At 45.4% G+C, this 19,718-nt stretch overlaps 1 long non-coding RNA gene across 1 annotated transcript in view; it reads left to right on the top strand.

The window, feature by feature from the left end:
- The first annotated feature begins 8,009 nt into the window (after positions 1–8,009).
- Positions 8,010–19,718, top strand: part of LOC309555482 — a 49,721-nt gene continuing 38,012 nt past the window's right edge. Inside the window, exon 1 of the long non-coding RNA XR_014225272.1 lies at positions 8,010–8,336. This is a non-coding gene — a long non-coding RNA (uncharacterized lncRNA). The remainder of the gene's footprint in view (positions 8,337–19,718) is intronic.

The raw sequence follows: 19,718 nt of genomic DNA, 5'->3' as shown, positions 1-19,718 counted from the left end.
CTGTTTGGGGCTACCCTGGATTACTGGCATTAACCACTTTAGGACCGGAGGATTTTCCTGCTTTACGTCCAGGCCACTTTTTGCGATTCGGCACTGTGCGACTTTAACTGACAATTGCGCGGTCATGCAACGCCGTACCCAAACGAAATTTACGTCCTTTTTTTCCCACAAACAGAGCTTTCTTTTGGTGGTATTTGATAACCTCTGCATTTTTCATTTTTTTGCGATATTAATAAAAAAAGAGCGACAATTTTGAAAAAATAACAATATTTTTCTACTTTGACAGTTAAAAAATATACAATATATTTGATTTTTGTCATATATTTAGGCCAAAATGTATTTAGCTACATGTCTTTGACAAAAAAATTCTCAATGAGCGTATTTTTAACGGCTTTAAGACCAGAAGATTTTACCCCATTCCTGACCAGGCCATATTTTGTGATTCGGCACTGCGTTACTTTAACGGACAATTGCGCGGTCGTGCAACGCTGTACTCAAATTAAATTTATGTCCTTTTTTTCCCTACAAATAGAGCTTTCTTTTGGTGGTATTTGATCACCTGTGCGATTTTTACTTTTTGCGCTATAAACAAAAAAAAGCGACAATTTTGAAAAAATAACAATATTTTTCACATATTTTTATATGAAATTCCCCCCAAAAAAATGTAAAAATCTAAATTTTTTAACATTTTAGGCCAATTTGTTTTCTGCTACATATATTGGTAAAAAAAATCGCAATAAGCATATTTTGATTGGTTTGCGCAAACGTTATCGCAGCTACTAACTACGTGAAATTTAATCATTTTTATTGTTTTTTTTTCTTTAACCAGTAATAGCGGCAATCTGCGATTTTTTTTTGCGGGACTGCAACATTGCGGCGGACAGATCGGACCCTTGACTGACATTTTTGACACTTTTGGGGGTACCAGTGACATTACTGCAGTAATCAGTGCTAAAAATATGCACTGTTACTGTAAAAATTACACTGGCAGGGAAGGGGTTAACTTTATTGGTGATCAAGGGGTTAATGTATGCCTGGTGCTTACTGACGTGTGTGGGGGGAGGGGATTGTGTGACACAGACACAGATCGCAGGTTGAGCTATGCTGAATCCTGTAATCTGTCCCTGCCTGTCACGTAGGAGATCCGCCTGCTTTGTTTACACAAGCGGGCGGATCTCCTCACTCGATCCCCGACGATCGGGGAAGAGCGGCGGTGATCACCGCATCTCCTCCCCTGGCCCGACTCCCGCTGTGTCTGAATACAGCTGGAGCGAGCCTCCGGCGGCGCGCGCGCCGCCCACAAGGGGAGGAGTCCAGCTCCATGTGAGCGGTTGGCAAGTGGTTAAGGGTATCACGGGGGGAAGAGTACCTTCCTGCCACAGTCAAGGAAAGGGAAGGAGCCTCGTTGCAGACAGGGACCCTTCCTCCTCAACCCATAGAAAATTATTTTGTGCTTCTGAGACGGTGACTAAGGGAAATAGATCTTTTAAATCTTCCCCGGGAGATTCCAAGCAACATTGGTCTGGTAAGCCTAGAGCTAGCTTCTACAGGCCAGCAGTCAAGACCCCTTCAGCATGAAGGTCTGTCCTCACCCATTATTGGGGTGGGGAGACATCCTTGCTGGTTTCTGGCCCCCTGGACTTCTTTTATGAGCGTCAAGGAGGTCCACAAAATGTTTATTTTGGGGGTAACCAGAAAGGGGGACAAAGTTTGTTCTTTTCAGGTTTTCTAGGTTCTGAGTCTCCTTGTGTGGATTTATTTCCTGCAAAGGTTCAGGTGATGTCCGAACTACCTAAGGCCCCCCCTATCCCTGTCCAGGGAATTGATTTACCTAGGTCTGATTCTAATTCTGACCAGGGTGGTCCTTCCTCTGGACAAACTTCAGGAACCACAGGCCGTGATTCTCCGGCTGCTGTCACACAGATAGTTCTCTCTCCCTATTTGCATGCAGGTTCTGTCTATAGTGATATCCACCTTTACGACAGTTCTGTTTGTGCAGTCCTACATGCTGCTCCTTTAGCGGGGTCGGCTCCACAGGAGGATACCAAAGTTTGTGACGAGATCACGGGTCCCTCTGGCAGACGCCCCAGGCATCCAAGGGCCACTGTAAGGCCAGTATCATCCTCGGCTCAGGCTTCCTCTGCAGTTCCTGCGAGGAATCAAGAGTGAGGATCTTCCAATCATCCTGGTGGCCGTAAAGGTTCCTTGGGGGCTTCCTCTCAGAGAAGACCAGTTGTCCCAAGGGCTAATCTACCAACCTGCTTTACAGTCACTGGTTTTAATGGCCTAGCTATTAAAAGACAGGTACTGAGGGATAGAGGTTTGTCTGGATCAGTGATCCCTACTGTGGGGAAGGTGAAAAAGTCATCTTCCAGCAAGATACACCATCGTACCTGGAAAGGCTACATTTCTTGGTGTGAGTCGATTATTGCTGAAGAAGTCACAGCCCTTAGCGCCGACGTAACGTGTACAGGGGGGCGGAGCCGTGCTGCGGACATCACTCCCTTTCCTCTCGCTTGGAGACTTGTTTGTTTGCCTTGCCTGACTCCATTGAGTGTATTGTGAGTACCCCTTTCTTCAAATAAACATTTGCTGATTGATTTATAGACAGAGAGCACTAGATTGTTTGTTTTCTGTCCTCATATTCATCCGCTGTTTTATGGGCTTTATGATCCAGGACTCGCCTGAGATATCGTTTTGCTGGCTTTATATCACCCCTGCAAGGGACTGCTGTTTCTGACCCTGGGGTGGCTCCTGGGTCAGATACTGAGGTGAGAGGCTTGTATATCTGGTGACGGATCCTTATAATCACGGAGGTGTCTTTTGGAATTAATTGATCACAGCACTATTATTTGTTTTTACACGTGGACTTTAGAATATTTACCCTAAGGGGCTTATCTAGCACTATTATCACTTATTTGGAATTTATGGACTTTTTTCACATTTTTTTATTGTTGAACCATATTATCACATGTATTTATTTATGATTTAGCGCAACACATTCACCTTGGACATATTCCCACAGAAACCCTCCAAAATCTTGTGGAAAGTAGAGAATGTTACAGACACAATGGGGGCCAACTCCATAATAATGGCCATGGTTTTGGGGAAACTCCATATTAATGACCATGGTTGGGGCAACCACATATTAATGGCCATGGCTGGGGGCAACCCCATATTAATGACTATAGTTTGGGGCATCTCCATATTAACAACCATGGTTGAGGGCAGCTCCATATTAATGACCATGGTTGGGGGCAACTCCATATTAATTGCCACTGGGGCAAGAAGAACTCAATAGTAACCAACACTATATGAATGTCCATGGTTTTGGAATGGGATGTCCAAGGTGTGATGATCAGGTATCCACCAATTTTTTTGAAATAGAGTCTACTTTCTATATCATTTTCTATCCACTAGATAAAGTCTGTCATTAAATTGTGTGTCAGCTGCTAGAAGCCGATTATATCAACAGAGTTTACAAATGACTTGGTCACAGCGGACACTCTACCATGTGGATTTGTTTTCAGATCTGCCCAGAGTTCTGCTTTACATAGAGACATCAAATGGTCCTGTCTCCCCGACAGAAGCCTGGGTGAGAACTGTTCGATGGATGGATCGCCTGCTGTAAGAATTGTCAGAAGCGTCCTCTGTGGATTTTTATCCGAGGCTTGAAAACAGACTGGGCCATCTGCCGTAGAATTTGCGGAACCCAATGCATGCCTTATTAATAAGATAAAAGGTCGCAGGGATTAATTAGGCAAATCCCACAGATACACGGCGCAGTTCTCAGGGTGACTACGTGTCCTCTCTCTAGGATTGTAATCAATGGGTCCCGTGTTATTTTTGTTTTCATGTTTCAATTATATTATTGTCAGTTTTAGGGTACGTGGCTTGCATGCCTGTACATCATCATGATGCAGGATGGGAATGTTGAGTAATATGACAGAGAATGTGCAGTGGTGTTTTACTTTCTTTTCTTTATTATGGTTAGGACTAAAATTTATGTAAAGAAATATTTTGTCGGCTAAATATGAAATATTAGATTATAAATATTATGCATTCTCATGTCCAGCTAGCAGGTGGAGTTTTAAGGTCATTTTTACATATTTTCATCTTTATCTGTTGTTAAAAGCCTCTTATTTACAGAGATCAATAGCTCAAGATTAATTTTATACAATCATAGTGGTGGCTCAATCCCCAACTTTAATGGCTCAAGGAGAGTTTTCAGTCTGAGACATGGTGCCTAAAGAAGGGAATCGTCTGTTGTGCTGTTTTATTACGTTACCCATAGTGCTTTTAGAATCCTTTATCTGTATCTAAACAGCCACTACCACCTGCCCATGACAGTGCCTTCTGATAGCCCACCTTCAAGGACCAGTCCATGCAGCACGGCTGCCGTCCCACCACAGTGTCACAGTTTGCTGTCTTCGGAAACCCATCTGTGCTGCTTCTGTTGTAGCTGAGTCTCTGCAGGATCTATCTGCCGTTTCTCACCTAAGCCCCATGCTTGATTCTTCCTGGCCTATACCTTTGCAATGGTTTTCCCCCTCCCTGGAAAACTGTCCAAAAATTTAGGAGGCGTCTTGGAGAAGTTACAAAACATCTTCAGGATTACAGTCAAGTTGAATGGAATGTGACCAAGTACTATTAGCTTTACCATGGCCTGAAAAAATGAGAACCTTTACAGAAATATGTCCTAAAATGTATGGGGTGCGTGTGTTTAGGCGTTCTTGAACTCTCCCCATGCTTGTTCTCATTGAGAATTATTGCTAGGCTCTTCCTCTGATGTCATGTCTGAGAAAGCGAATAAAGCCTGCTCAGTGCTCTTGGGGTTTGTTGACCTCTCTGAATGTGTGTCCCCGTGTTCCTATGCCAATTATCTCTGTTCCAGTTATGATACCCATTTACGACCTCTGCTGACCTTTGCAGTTTCTCAAAGATCCTTGTTATCCACCTGCCTTGGCCCTTTGACGGTTTGATCACGACCTTGCCTGTTGATTTTTTACCACGCTTCGTTTTTGTCAGCTGTTACCAATTTGAGCCTTACTGATGGCCACACTGAAGCTATCCAAAGCAAAACCCATCATCCCTGGCAGAGTGCTCTGGGGTACACTAGAAAGTCCCTTAGACCAGTGGTCCTCAACCCTGGCCTACAGGGCCCACTAACAGGCCAGATTTTCAAGATAACTGAAATACATCCCAGGTGATATCATTTGCTGCTCAGTGATTGCAGTACTCTAGTCTGCATCTCCCCAAGGTAATACCTAAAATCTGGCCTGTTAGTGGGCCCTGTAGGCCAGAGTTGAGGACCACTGCCTTAGACCCTAGGCCTTGGCCCTCCCTTGCGCCCACATTCATATGGCAACACAAAAGGTCCATTATTTCTGTGTTATGGGAGTTGTTGAGCAAAGACCTCTCTGAATATGCGTTCCCATGCTCCTATGCAAATTATCTCTGTTCCAGTTTTGATACCCGTTTACAGCCCCTGCTGACCTTTGCTGTTTTTCAAAGATCCTTGTTATCTGCTTGTCTTGAGCATTTGACTGTTTGATCCCGACATTGCCTGCTGATTTAGTACCATCCCTAAATTTTGTCAGCTGTTACTAGTTTGAGTCTTACCAAGGGCCACAGCCTGGGAGCTATCCAAGCAAAACCCATCATCCCTTGCAGAGTGCTCTGGAGAACACTAGGAAGTTCTTTAGACCCTGGGCCTTGGTCCTCTCTCTGGCCTACATTCGTATGGCAACACAAAAGGTCCATTATTTATGTATTATGGGAGTTGTGGAGCAAACACCTCTCTGAATATGCATTCCCATGCTCCTATGCCCATCATCCCTGTTCCAGTTTTGATACCCATTTACGACCTGTGCTGACCTTTGCTGTTTCTCAAAGATTCTGGTAATCCACTTGTATTGACCGTTTGATTGGGAGTTGTTGAGCAAAGACTTCTCTGACTATGCGTTCCCATGCTCCTTTGCCCTTCTTCTCTGTTTCAGTTTTGATACCCGTTTATGACCTCTGCTGACCTTTTGCTGTTTCTCAAGATCCTTGTTATCCACCTGCCTTGACTTTTTTTTTCTTAATTGCTTTAACAATAGTACAACAAGCATACACTTGACATACAAAACAATACAGTGTACCAAGGCACAGATCATACTGGCCAAGCCAGCAAAGCAAGACAAACTAACCACCAACAGAGTGGTGAACCCCAAAATACCAAACCCACCCCATTCCCACCCCACTCTCCTGCCAGTGCGGCATTCCTTTAGTGATGGAGCAAGAAGGATAACGTCCCCCAGTCCAATTAAAGAGAGGACCTAACTATGGAGGTTGTACACATAAGACATCATAGTACCCTTAGTCAGATGGCAAGTGCTTCAAAGCCTGGAGTCAGAATGTTAGAACAAATATGCCTGAGGGTCAGGGAGGGCAGTAATTAGTAGATACTATCCAGGTGTCAACAGGAGAGCCTCAATTGAGTGTAGATGTAGAAGGCATCCAACTGTGCCAAACTTTTTCAAATGTTTGTTTTGGGAAAATATATATATAGCTCTATATAATGGCAGTGCCTTGTTAAATAGACCTTTCCAAAATATTAAAGAAGGAGGCCTCAGATTTTTTTGCTAGTAGAGTAAGACTGCCTTCCTGCCTGGACCCTTTGATTCATTGTAACCTTGCCTGTTGGTTTTGTACCACCCTTCATTTTTGGCAGCTATTACCAGTTTGAGTCATACTGAGGGCCACAACCTGGGAGCTTTCTAGAGCCTACATTCATCTGGCAACACAGAAGTTCCGTTATTTCCATGATATGGGAGTTGTTTAGCATAGACCTCCCTAAATATGCATTCCCATGCTCCTATACCCGTCGTCTCTGTGTTCCAGTTTTGATACTCATTTACAACCAACCTTTGCAAAACCTACCTACCACGTTTAGTTTTTGTTAGCTGTTACCAGTTGTAGTGTTACTGAAGGCCACAACCTGGGAGCCATCCAAAGCAAAACCCATCATCCTTGTAGAGTGCTCTGGTGAACACTGGGAAGTTCTTTAGTCCCTGGTCCATGGACCTCACTAGGGCCTACATTCATCTGTTAGCAAAGAAGTTCCATTACCTCCAAGACATGCAGGAGCCCACCCAAGGTAAACTCCAGTATTAGATGGTGTTGGAGTTTACCCAAGTGGAACCTCCAAGACATGTAGGAGTCCACCCTAGGTAAACTCCAGTATTAGATGGTGTTGGAGTTTACCCAAGTGGAACCTCCAAGACATGTAGGAGTCCATCCTAGTTAAACTCCAGTATTAGATGGTGTTGGAGCTTACCCAAGTGGAAACTCCAAGACATGTAGGAGTCCACCCTAGGTAAACTCCAGTATTAGATGGTGTTGGAGCTTACCCAAGTGGAACCTCCAAGACATGTAGGAGTCAATCCTAGGTAAACTCCAGTATTAGATGATGTTGGAGCTTACCCAAGTGGAACCTTCAAGACATGTAGGAGTCCACCCTAGGTAAACTCCAGTATTAGATGGTGTTGGAGCTTACCCAAGTGGAACCTTCAAGACATGTAGGAGTCCACCCTAGGTAAACTCCAGTATTAGATGGTGTTGGAGCTTACCCAAGTGGAATATGTCAGTGCCCCTCATTCCCTATAATTGGATGCTCAGGCCCAAGCAGGGTCATATGTGGGAGGTCACCTGTTCCTCAAAACCCAAAAGCCTCACTTTAATTTTCCAGTTTAATAATCATACGTATTATACCACCGAAGTCGGAATGGGAAGGTTGTGTTTCCTTCTCTGCAGATTTTCATCTTTGATGTTTGTGTGTCTGACAATGAGTGACAGCACTATCTTATAAAGTGTTGGTTTATTCTCGTTGTTAAGATAGCAAAACCGTTCAGCAGATTAAACGTATCCGTCTCCCCACGAGGCATTTGACAGGCTGATCAATTGGCAGCGACGATGAAACTGAAGCTTGTAAGTGCCTTAAAACTTTCCAATGGAAATGCCTCTTTTTTTTTTTTTTCTTTACTCATAATGGAAACTGACGGCGCCTTTATATTCAAAATGCAAACTTCTCTGCCAGCTCGCCGCTCCGGCGCACAATTCAGAGTGACAGAATTCATTACAGACGCACAACTTTACAGGGAAATGTGTATCGGAGGCCAATGGCAGGCAGAGAAAATAGCGCACTCTTCTTTCAAACCTTCGAGTGGAAATTGCCGGCGTTATTGGGATAAAGGCTTATTATGCAAATGGTTGTCAAGTGGAACATTGTTCAGATTGGCCAAATGACTTCTCATCCTGTTTTCTACCTCTGTAAATGTCTTCCTGCCTTACAGGTGAGTAAATGATAGATTACTTTTATCTTTTTTGGCCCAAGTCTTTAAACATTGTAGAAGACTTTGATTGTGTTGACAACAGCGGAGAGCAGCTATTGTACTCGTTCTTTTTCTGTCTGTCAGTTAACCTCCTTAATTCCGGGTTCTGTAAATAAACAGCCAGATGGCGCCCTCACTAGGTTGGGTGAATGTACCTGCACGTCCTTTCATTTATGCGTTGTAACACGGGGGGGGGGGCAGTTAGCTCTAGTGGTAGATGTGTTTTTTAAGGCGTTCACGTCAGTCAGCACTTTGGTTTTAGGGCATGGCAGCCCATTTTTTATTAACCACTTGCCGACCGCCGCACAACTATTTACTGCGGCAGTCAGCCCCGTACAGGCAAAGTGACGTAGTACTACGTCGCTCGCCTATGAGCCTCTAGGGGGCAAGCGCGCTCCCGCCCCCGCTCGTTCCCTGACATGTCCGCGTGAGTGACCGGCGGTTCCGATGTCCACTGGTCACCCGCGATCTCCCGGTGCAGAGGGAGAAATGCAGGCGGCTGATGTAAACACAGCCCCCTGTCATTCTCCCTGGTGTAACTGCAGAGATTATACGATCCTGCTATGTAGGATCGTATGTCTCTGTGGTTACATCAAAAGCCACGCCCCTTTACAGTTAGAAGCATGCCCCTAGGGACACTTTTAACCCCTTGATCACTAATAAAGTTAACCCCTTCCCTGCCAGTGTCATTTTTACAGTAACAGTGCATATATATAGCACTGATTACTGTAGTAATGTCACTGGTACCCCCAAAAGCGTCAAAAATGTCAGTCAAGGGTCCGATCTGTCCGCCGCAATGTCGCAGTACCGCAAAAAAAATCGCAGATCGCCGCCATTACTCGTTACAAAAAAAAACCAATAAAAATTACAAAAATCTTTCCCGTAGTTAGTAAACGCAATAACTTTTGCGCAAACCAATCAAAATACGCTTATTGCGATTTTTTTTTTACAAAACATAGGTAGCAGAAAACAAATTGGCCTAAAATGTTAAAAAATTTTGATTTTTACATTTTTTTGGGGGGAATTTCATGTAAAAAAATGTGAAAAATATTGTTATTTTTTCAAAATTGTCGCTCTTTTTTTGTTTATAGTGCAAAAAGTAAAAATCGCACAGGTGATCAAATACCACCAAAATAAAGCTCTGTTTGTGGGGAAAAAAGGACGTCAATTTCATTTGGGTACGGCGTTGCACGACTGCGCAATTGTCAGTTAAAGTTACGCAGTGCCGAATCGCAAAATAGGCCCTGGTCAGGAAGGGGGTAAAATCTTCCGGGCTTAAGTGGTTAATTCCGGGTTCTGTAAATAAACAGCCAGACAGCGCCCTCACTAGGTTGGGTGAATGTACCTGTATGTCCTTTCATTTATGCGTTGTAACACGGGGGGGGGGGGCAGTTATCTCTAGTGGTAGATTCATTTTTTAAGACGTTCACGTCAGTCAGCACTTTGGTTTTAGGGCATGGCAGCCCATTTTTATTAAAAGGCATTAAAAAAGTCCATAACATATAGGGCAGTGTTGGCGAACCTTGGCACACCAGATGTTTCGGAACTACATTTCCCATGATGCTCAACTACACTGCAGAGTGTATGAGCATCATGGGAAATGTAGTTCCAAAACATCTGGGGTGCCAAGGTTCGCCATCACTGATATAGGGTTTCCCATGCAGGGGTTCTTCTCCAGTCAATATATGTTAAACAGAAGATGCTAGCCCACCTGGCTCTTAAGCTCTCACTCAGATTTTCAGTTGCAGTACCTCTGCTCTTTGTGCTGGTCCCCAGAGCATGGATTCTCTGAAGCTGACAGCTTCACTCTGGCCTTAGTCCTCAGGCCGTCACCTGTCTCTTGCAGACACACGTGTGCTCTGGCTGCCACCTGCAGCCTCTGACTCCTAGAGACCTCCTTTCTCCCTTGGGTGGAGCCGTCTCCAACTGGGAGCTCTGATGTAATCCTTCACCTCCATTATAAAGGCTGTTTGCACCTTAGCACACCCCCTGCTGGTTATTCGCAGAACATGGACACAGGGTTGGAGATTCCAATCCCACCCAAGACACTATGAAATCTCAAAACTACAGCGCCCCATCCAGGTATACCAAAACCTGGAGAAAGCTGCAAAAGCAGTCTTCTCCTCTGCACATCTACACTCTGTAGTTCTGCATGGAGCCAATGTGCACACTCTGTGTTCTTTAAAGCGGAGTTCCGGCTTATTTTGCAAATTTAGTGATTCCTGGAGTGCTCGCTATGCTGATCAACAATTGGGCATTTTCAATTTTTTTCGGGGGTCCCTTACCTTATTTTCAGGGCATTTTTGATTGTACTTCCTCCTTCTCCCCCCTCTGTGGCCACGGCCACCGACATCACTTCCACCTTTGCAATGCATCCTGGGAGCTGTTTGTCATCACTCTCAGGAGGCTGGAATCAGGAAGAACTCCCAGAACACTCCCTGAAATCAGGAAGAACTCCCAGAACACTCCCTGGAATCAGGAAGAAGGACACAGCAGATTACACTGCGGCTTCAGATGCCCACATCTAAGATGGCCACGCCCAGACAGCGTTTTTAAAAGTAAGATTTTGACTAAAATCCAATACCGTACACCTTGTAAGTATGAGAATAGCGGTTCTGTAAAGGGTGATAGATTAGTATTATAGGGGTATTTTTAGTTAAAAAGGTATTTGAGGCCGGAACTCCGCTTTAAATTACCATTTTCACCATGATACAGTCTCGACCTGTTACAGCCTATGCACACTCTCTGCATTAGACAGCAGAGAGATAGACCAAAGGCACAGAGCACATTGGAGTGGCTCTGTGCCATGCAGTCATTGTTAAGACCAATCACAATGATCAACTATGTAAACAGTGTGGGACTAATTGCTTGGCTCACCCTGCTCCCTCTCCGAAACAGGGCCCCAGCACCTCACCTTCCCCTGTTTTCACCTCCCTACAGGGACTCTGCGGCTATGCTCCCCCTACTCCACTTCCCATTAGTTACTCCTTCCATCAGTGATTTAGCAGCACTAGCAGTGCTCAGCAGCTCAGCTCCCCCTCCCGGCATTGACCAGGCAGCCTTACAGCCTTGTAATGTAAGAACTGAATGGGAGTACTGGGACGGATAGCAGGGAGATTTGTGTTGCTGAGAACACTACTTCAACGTCTCTGCTATGAACTTTAAGAATGAATTACTCCACAGTGTCTGTAGCAACACAAGTCAGTGAGAGCTTGCATAAGGCTATACTGTTGCTATAGTAAATAGTTGAATTCAAGTTAAAAACTTTATTATGGACTGCCAGTGCTTCACAATGGATGAAAAACGTGTGTGGCTCTTTTTAACAACACAGCGCACTACAATGCAAGTTATATTCATTGTGCTGTGTTGGACTCTACAGTACAATGTATTGGGGTGCCACTCCCAATGAATGACACCACTGCGCACATAGAGCAGCATACAAAGACGTTATAGCCTGCCATTGCAATGACAAGGTCATCCAGCACCCAAAGTGATAATGCTGAATACAGCCCTCACTCCCAGCTGTGACAGCACTTGTTTCAGCATCACTTTGCAGCTTTGGTTTTGCCAATAGGATTTCACATGGACCCAGGAGTGACATTGTGGGACCTTCCTGTTGTGTGTTCTCTGCCGGTCTCCATGAGCTGATGGTGAATAGCACTGGACCAGCCAGGTTCCCAATGAAAGTCAGGAACCTCGGCACAAAATGAAAGGCAGTGATCTCGGCACGGGTCAGGTGAGGTCGTTGGGCTAACAATCATTTCTCAGCTGCTCCCATCCCTCTGTGTATAACATCACCCCTATCTTCCTCTGTCAGGGTCTAACACACATATCTGAAGCCAATGAGCAACCAGTTTCCGCTAGCAATCAATTTTTCTTCCTGAGAAACAAGGGGCTGTGACTGGGTGCCAGGGGCAGGGCAGCCATCAGAAATTCTTGGCCCCCTTACACAGATTTAGGCCTGGGCCCCTTCGAGCCTGACCACCAACATTCTGCAGGGCCGGCCCTCTGGCCGTCTCGCCCATTGAGTCCTTCAATGCACCCACTTCTATTTTAACACTCTTAAAACTTAATATATGAAAATAAATCCAAGCCAGCAAAGAGACATCCCCATATACAGTATTCAGCAAAGAGACATCCCAATCCAGTAAAAAGACGGCCTCATATATTCAGCAGAGACACATCCCAATCCAGCAAAGAGACGGCCTCATATATTCAGCAAAGACACATCCCAATCCAGCAAAGAGCCGGCCTCATATTTTCAGCAAAGAGATATCCCAATCCAACAAAGAGACGGCCTCATATATTCAGCAAAGACACATCCCAATCCAGTAAAGAGACGGCCTCATATATTGAGCAAAGAGGCATCCCAATCCAGCAAAGAGACAGCCTCATATTTTCAGCAGAGACAGAGCAATTTAGCAAAGAGACATCCCTTCAGCTGCATCGGCTTACTCTGCAGCAGCCCTGCTTTAGGAATTGCTAGCTACTACAGCAGCAACAACTCGGTCTCATTGGTTGGGGGTCTGGGCGGCCGGGCCCCTCGGAATGCCCGGGCCCCCTACATGTGTATGGGCTGTCCCCCCCTGATGGCTGCCCTGGCCAGGGGCATCAGCTCCTGTCACATCATAGCATCCTGTGTGTATCAGTCGAGGGGACCGCCACTCCTGAGCCCCCCCAAATCCTCACTTATTCCTACATAACCTCTCCCCCCCCACATTCCCCCAGACCCTTATTACTTTCTCAATAGAACGTCCCTGCCACCTCTTGTCCTATTCCTGACGTCCCCTGACCTAGTGCCCACTCTATGATGATGCCAAAGTCCTGGCCATCCCCTCATTTGCCATGCACACTGCCAGAGGAGCACGAGATGAGAGCAGAGTATTTTGAGGGCTCGGGATGGAAATTTGTGAGGGTTTGGGATATATGGTGCATGTGATGGGGATGCAGCTCGCCACATCCTTTCCCCTTCCCCCTCCACATGAAAACACTACACCCAGTGCTGTGCTGGCCCTATAGACATTTTGCATGACTGTGCCCCTGTGTACAAAGCCAGCTCCATGAAGACATGGTGTGACCAGATTGGTGTGAAGGAACTCGAGTGTCCTGCACAGAGCCCTGATCTCATTCCTACTAAACACCTTTAGGATGATTTGGAATGCGATTGTGAGCCAAGTCTTCTCATCCAACTTCCGTACCTGAGCACAAATCTTCTTGTGGCTGAGTGGGCTCGAGTTCCTCCACACCAAACTGGTCAAACCATGTCTTTATGGAGCTGGCTTTGTACACAGGGGGGGCACAGTCATACTGGAACAGAAAATGGTCTTCACCAAACTGTTACCACCAGGTTGAGAGAGCGCAATTGCCTACGATGTCTTTGAGTTCAGGTGTCTCCAGTGAAGGGTACTGGTAATGCAAAAACAGACAAAGACATTGTAGACAATCGTGCTCTTCCAACCTTGTGATAACAGTTTTCTGAAGACCCTTTTCTGTTCCATTATGACTCCATAAAGACGTGGTGTGACCAGTTTGGTGTGGAGGAATTGCAGTGTCCTGCACAGAAACCTGACCTCAACCCTACTGAAGGGCGAGCCGACTGTATAGGCACAGATTCCCACAGACATACTGCAAAAGCCCAGAAGCGTGCACAAGGGAAGGGGGATCTCCAAATAATGACCAGGGGGGAAGGGGGATCTCCAAATAATGACCAGGGGGGAAGGGGGATCTCCAAATAATGACCAGGGGGGAAGGGGGATCTCCAAATAATGACCAGGGGGAAGGGGGATCTCCATATTCATGGAAATGGAGGAGATCTCTACATGAATGACCATGGTCATTTCAATGGGATGTCCAACAAACTCATATAGGTGTGTTGGTCAAGAGTCCGCACATGTTTGCCCATGTATTGTATATAACTGCATTCATTGGTGTTTAGGTTTTTTTTGTTTTTTTTCATCTGGCTGGAGTTCAGCTTTAAAAGTGCTTGAAGCAGATTTCGGCATCTGGCATATTTCCGAGACCTTTAAATCTCCTCTACAAAGCAGCAAGGTTTCCTTCTCTCCTTGGACTTTGTATGCGACGTTGGAAAGCAAAGCCTAGTTGTGCAGAAGCTTGTCAATGTCTTTCATGTTGGGAAATTTCATTCTCTTTGTGAAGGGAGCTTTCCAGCGATCGCTCAAGGCTGTGATTTGAAGCCACTCTAAGTTAACATATCCAAGCCTGGGCAGTGCGTCGCTGAAGGGCTCCGTCTTGCCAGCTCAAACAGTGTTGATGCTCCAACGATCTCGCTAGCCCAGCAACAAAGCCCTTCCTGTCTGCCTCTCATTATCGCCTTTTAGTGGTGTGCATCATGCGCGGCAGTGTGGAGCGCTGACACACGCCATACTGAGCTCGGCGTCCACCTGCTCCGACTCCTCTGATCCACGAGCCAGAGCGACGCTCTCAGTTGGAGACAGAAACATTTTTTTTTATTTAGGAAAGGAAAGTCTTTCAGCCAAGCAGCATATTTTCTTTTTTTTTTTTTTTTAACTTGGCTGCTGAAATAAAAAAATTCCAGAGAAAAATAACATCCAGAACAAAACCAACGTTGTTAATTGTGTGCTATTCACAAAACAAAGTAAAGGCTCGCTCTTTCCAGGCCTCAACATTTTGCGCTCAGACTGCCGAACCCCTTCTAAAAGAAGAACTGGGGGGGGGGGGGTGATTGCGGCAGCTCTTGTCATGATATGTAGTCACATCAGGGCGGTCTTACCTGCTACTAGTTTTTCCTTTGCAGCATTGAAAAGTCTGCGATCTATGGCACCGCCATCTTGCAATGAATGTGCGTTGGAGTTATCATTTTCATACCACCGTTGCTTTTCAAAATGAACTTAAAGCTGAAGTCTAGGAGGAAATTAAAGCGGAATGAAATTAAAAAAATAATAAATTGCTGGATGTTGGGGGCAAACAAAACCTAAAATTGCTAAAAACGTCTTCCTCTTTCCCCTAGTTTTTTTTCCGTGCAAAAAAGAGAGAAAGGCCGGTCCCATGAAAGTCGGCTAAAACATTTTATTAATGCAGGTAAACAGTCAAATAAGCCAATGCGTTTCGGTCATCAGGCCTTCGTGCCTTTTTTTTTCCCTCCTGTGGATACTGTACTGTTCATGCGGTGTACTGTACAGTCTCGGCTCATTCCCAACATATGTAAAATGGTGCCAGGCACGATGATATGGCCACAGCAGACACTCTCTTATAAAGAAATGTAAACAAACATTTTAAAATCTATTAAAAACATGAACAGTGTGAGTAGAGCAGCGGACGTGTCAGTAGGGTGTGGGTTGGTGTGAGTAGGACAATGGATGGTTGGTGTCATTCAGTAGAGCAGTGGATGTGTCAGTAGGGTAGAGGTTGGTGTGAGTAGGGCAATGGATGGTTGGTGACATTCAGTAGAGCAGTGGATGTGTCAGTAGGATAATGGATGGTTGGTGTCATTCAGTAGAACAATGTACATGTCAGTAGGGTAGAGGTTGGTGTGAGTAGGACAATGAATGGTTGGTGTCATTAAGTCGAGCAGTGGACATGTCAGTAGGGTAGAGGTTGGTGTGAATAGGACAATGGATGGTTGGTATCATTCAGTAGAGCAGTGGATGTGTCAGTAGGACAATGGATGGTTGGTGTCATTCAATAGAGCAATGTACATGTCAATAGAGTAGAGGTTGGTGTGAAAAGGACAATGGATGGTTGGTGTCATTCAGTAGAGCACTGGATGTGTCAGTTGTGTTGAGGTTGGTGTCGGCAGGACAATGGATGGTTGGTGTCATTCAGTAGAACAATGGACGTGTCAGTAGGACAATGGATGGTGGGTGTAATTCAGTAGGGTAGAGGCTGGTGTGAGTAGGACATTGGATGGTAGGTGTAATTCAGTAGGGTAGAGGTTGGTGTCAGTAGGATAATGAATGGTTGGTGTCATTCAGTCGAGCAGTGGACATGTCAGTAGGGTAGAGGTTGGTGTGAATAGAACAATGGATGGTTGGTATCATTCAGTAGAGCAGTGGATGTGTCAGTAGGACAATGGATGGTTGGTGTCATTCAATAGAGCAATGTACATGTCAATAGAGTAGAGGTTGGTGTCAGTAGTGCAGTGGATGTGTCAGCAGGACAATGGATGGTTGGTGTCATTCAGTAGAACAATGGACGTGTCAGTAGGACAATGGATGGTAGGTGTAATTCATTAGGGTAGAGGCTGGTGTGAGTAGGACATTGGATGATTGGTGTCATTCAGTAGAGCATTAGACATGTCAGTAGGGTAGAGGCCGGAGTGAGTAGGACAATGGATGATTGGTGTCATTCAGTGAGCAATGGATGTGTCAGTAGGACAATGGATGGTTGGTGTCATTCAATAGAGCAGTGTACATGTAAATAGGGTCAAGGTTGGTGTCAGTAGGGCAATAGATGGCTGGTGTCATTCAGTAGAGCAGTGGATGTGTCAGTAGGGTCGAGGGTTGGTGTCAGTAGGGCAATGGATGGTTGGTGTCATTCAGTAAAGCAGTGGACTTTTTTTTTTTTGGCAATTTAATTTTGTTTTTGTTTTTTGCAATATTTTTTTTTACTATTTTTTAGAAGCCCCATAGTGGGCCTTTGGTGAAATATCTAGGGATTAAACAGACCTCAATTTGGAGACAGAGATTAGGACTGAGGACAGAGCCTCCCCCAATCCTCAGCCTCAGCTGCACTGGACAGTGAATGAATGGGAAGCGATATTAAGGTACAAAAGCTGAAGGGGTAAAATTTTTTTAGTTAGGTAAATATTAAAATCTAAACCAGTCATGCTCAACCCGTGGCCCGCAGAACCATCTGATGTGGCACTTGACCTCAAACCTAAGGCAACCCACACAGGTACACGGAGCTCTACTGAATAATTGCCGTTCCTCCATAATCCAAAAGCTGCTATTGCGGCCAACTCCCAGCTTCTCTCCTCCTTCCCCAGCACATAGACCCGGGGAGGGGAGCCTTTATCTGAGTGGATTCCACCTAGTGGCATCTGTACAGGGGTTGTGAAGGTGGATTCTCACAGTTGTGTGATGAACTTGGTGTCATTCCAGAAGCACGTGAGTGCATTATGTGTCATTTTATCTTATTGCACTACTAGAGCGTGCACTTTCCTGGTCTGTTACTTTTTAGTTAGATTGTCCACAGTCCTTGTATTTTAAAATCAAGGGGTGGCTACAAAGACCCTGATTAGGTGAAGGCTGCATCCCCGGTTCTGAGGTTTTTTTGGCTGGTCACACCTGAATATGAGAGAGATGAATGGGGATCTGGTTAATAAAAAACGTGATTTTTGTGATTTTGGGTAAACATCCAACAGGGATTGGTCCCATGAAAAACGATGATCCTGATAGCTGTTTACAATCATCAATATGCCAGTCAAAATTTTAATTTCTGAACCTTTTAATTTCATAGTGGCCGGCGACCAGTTGCCATATCACTTAAGTGGCCCCCGTGCTCTTAAATAAGTTGAGCACCCACCTCTAAACCATCTAATTTTGCATTGTTTAGATTTTGTGTATTATGGATTAGATCTTCTGCGGTCCAGGCATCTAATATAGACATTGCTTTTTGTAGAACTAATCGAGAAGAATACTAATGTCAAACACAAGGCCCCCGGGCTGAATCTGGCCCGTCAGGCCTTGTCATGTGGCCCTTGCACCCAGATTTGCAGCCAGAAAGTGCACTCACATCAGGGACAGCTCTCCAAAGAGAAAGAGAGAACGTTCCCTTGCCATGCGTGCCACGTATACAGGGAGGTACTATAGCTGGGCTACATAAGAGAGAAAAATGTGAGGATGTTTGCGGGGGGGGGGGGCACAGCACACCCCTGAACTCCGCACTCTGTATGTAGAGCACCCCTTAACCCTGCATTCTGAACATAGTGCACCCCTGAACCCTATTCTCTGTACACAGCACACCCCCTAAACTCTGCACTCTGTACGTAACGCACTCCTGAACTCTGCACTCTGTACACAGCACACCTCAATAGTCTGCACTCCTGAACAATACACTCTGTACATAGCGCACTCCTGAACTCTGCACTCTGTACATAACGCACTCCTGAACTCAGCACTGTGTACACAGCACACCTCAAAAGTCTGCACTCTGTACATAAAGCACTCCTGAACAATACACTCTGTACATAACACACTCCTGAACTCTGCACATAACGCACTCCTGAACTCTGCATTCTGTACATAACGCACTCCTGGACTCTGCACTCTGTACATAACGCACTCCTGAACTCTGCACTCTACACATAACGCACTCCTGAACTCTGCATTCTGTACATAACGCACTCCTGGACTCTGCACTCTGTACATAACGCACTCCTGAACTCTGCACTCTACACATAACGCACTCCTGAACTCTGCATTCTGTACATAACGCACTCCTGGACTCTGCACTCTGTACATAATGCACTCCTGAACTCTGCACTCTGTACAAAACGCACTCCTTAACTCAGCACTCTGTACACAGCACACCTCAAAAGTCTGCAATCTGTACATAAAGCACTCCTGAACAATACAATCTGTACATAACGCACTCCTGAACTCTGCACTCTGTACATAACGCACTCCTGAACAATACACTCTGTACATAACGCACTCCTGAACTCTGTACATAACGCACTCCTGAACTCTGCACTCTGCACATAACGCACTCCTGGACTCTGCACTCTGTACATAATGCACTCCTGAACTCTGCACTCTGTACATAACGCACTCCTTAACTCAGCACTCTGTACACAGCACACCTCAAAAGTCTGCACTCTGTACATAAAGCACTCCTGAACAATACACTCTGTACATAACGCACTCCTGAACTCTGCACTCTGTACATAACGCACTCCTGAACTCTGCATATAACGCACTCCTGAACTCTGCATTCTGTACATAACGCACTCCTGGACTCTGCACTCTGTACATAATGCACTCCTGAACTCTGCACTCTGCACATAACGCACTCCTGAACTCTGCATTCTGTACATAATGCACTCCTGGACTCTGCACTCTGTACATAGCGCACTCCTGAACTCTGCACTCTGTACATAATGCACTCCTGAACTCTGCATTCTGTACATAACACACTCCTGAACTCTGCACATAACGCACTCCTGAACTCTGCATTCTGTACATAACGCACTCCTGGACTCTGCACTCTGTACATAACGCACTCCTGAACTCTGCACTCTGCACATAACGCACTCCTGAACTCTGCACTCTGCACATAACGCACTCCTGAACTCAGAACTCTGTACACAGCACACCTCAAAAGTCTGCACTCTGTACATAAAGCACTCCTGAACAATACACT

Source organism: Pelophylax lessonae, assembly GCF_965119305.1.
Source record: "Pelophylax lessonae genome assembly, chromosome: 5".
Taxonomy (NCBI): domain Eukaryota; kingdom Metazoa; phylum Chordata; class Amphibia; order Anura; family Ranidae; genus Pelophylax; species Pelophylax lessonae.
The sequence above is the reverse complement of the archived record's forward strand: the minus strand, read 5'-3'. Positions and strand labels throughout refer to the sequence as shown.